Source organism: Trachymyrmex septentrionalis, unplaced genomic scaffold (assembly GCF_001594115.1).
Source record: "Trachymyrmex septentrionalis isolate Tsep2-gDNA-1 unplaced genomic scaffold, Tsep1.0 scaffold134, whole genome shotgun sequence".
Taxonomy (NCBI): Eukaryota; Metazoa; Arthropoda; class Insecta; order Hymenoptera; family Formicidae; genus Trachymyrmex; species Trachymyrmex septentrionalis.
In genome coordinates, this window is record NW_017304482.1 from 684,319 (window position 1) to 686,210 (window position 1,892).

Sequence of the window (1,892 nt, forward strand, 5' to 3'; positions counted from 1 at the left end):
GATTTTTTACGTGCCACTATTGTGTAGTGTTAGGTTATATATGGTTGGAAAGGTGCTATTTCATATGACATTTATTTGGAATAGATTCATTATAGATTTGAGCAATACTGATTAATTCAATCAAATTTGAAAATGAGTGAAAATCAAGAACATTTTTGACATTCTTTATTATAAAAAAGAAAAAAAATTGGTTTCGCCGATTTTATGATGGAAATTTTGTCACTAAAGATAGTTTTGATCGACTTATTGTGAAAAATGTCAAGAAAATTTTCCAAAAAATTCAAGATCATGTAAATAGCTATAGTATAGCTAAGAAGCTAAACAAATAATCATAAAATCATTTTGGGGCATTTGCGTAAAGCTGAATACACAAAGAAGCTCGATGTTTGAGTGACATGACAGTAAAAAATTTAATGGATCAAATTTCTATTTTCGAATCGCTGCGGAAACGAATCGAAATTGGGCCTTTCTAAAAAAATTAATAACGGGCGATGAAAGTAAATAACATATGATAATAATGTTACGGTTGAAACGAGACGAGGCACAAACAATCGCAAAGCCCAGATTGACACCTAATGCTTGTTCTAAAATAGCTATAAGAAATTAACCAATCGTTGTTGACTATTTTTGTCATATTCAACTGTGATTAACCAATTTCTTACGGTTTACGACTTGCGACCCTATTATAGAACGGGCTTATGAAAGTGATATTGTGTGTCTGGTGGGACTGGAGGAAAGTGTTCTATTACGAATTGCTCGCCAGGCAAAATGATTGATTTTGAATCTCGATTGTCAACAAATAATACGATTGGAGTAATCCATTCAAGATAAGCGGCCAGAATTGATCAATAGAAAAGATGTCTTCCATTATAACAACATTAAGTCACACATATTTTTGATGACTCGACAGAAATTAAAAGAGCTTGGCTGGGAAGTTTTGATGTATCCTGACTTTACATCGTCCGATTACTATTTATTCCGGTGTTTACAGAACTCTTTTAATGAAATAAACTTGATTTCAAAAGGCGAAAATAATTTATCTCGGTTATCGAGAAATCACAGAAGTTCTACACCGATGGAATAACAGCTCTACCCGAAAAATGACAAAAGGTCATCGATCAAAACGATATATATTTAATTTAATAAAAGGTTTGTAAACAATTTAAAAAATATGTTTCAATTATGCTCCAATTTGTAAAAAGACTTTTTCCCTAGCCCAATACACACACACACACACACACACACGAGTGTATAATGACACGTTATGTTCTATGCAATTGCTTATAACATTGAGCAAAATAATCATATCGAAAGGCATAATTGTGCTTATTTATTGTGGTCAGCTACATGGACACGCGATATCAAATAATTTTTATTCATCTTACGGAATATTATTTTATGGAAAATATATTTAGAATGCATATAAATAATTGCATAAGACTATCGCTTTTTTCATTAAGTGTGATACGTATAAACAGTGTATTTTTAAATTATACATGTTAAAAAATATATGATGAAATGAGATTATAAAATTTTGATACAGCAATGAATAAAATTATAGCTTTAAAAAAAACTAGAGCTAAATATTATCAATATCATGATATCCGTTTGTATTGAATTATACTGCATGATGAAAGATAACAAATTATATTATTAATCTAATAAAGCAAATCGTTAATTTTTAGTTTACAGATATAAGAATGTTATATAATATTTTAAATCCTTCGAAATTTTAAGCAAAATTGAAGAGATTGTTTTCGGTTTTTATATTGTATTGTTCAACACAAAAGTTTAGTCTTTATTTTATATATATATTCATTATAATTATCGTATTGTATTATTGTAATATATATATATATATATATATATATATATATATATATATATATATT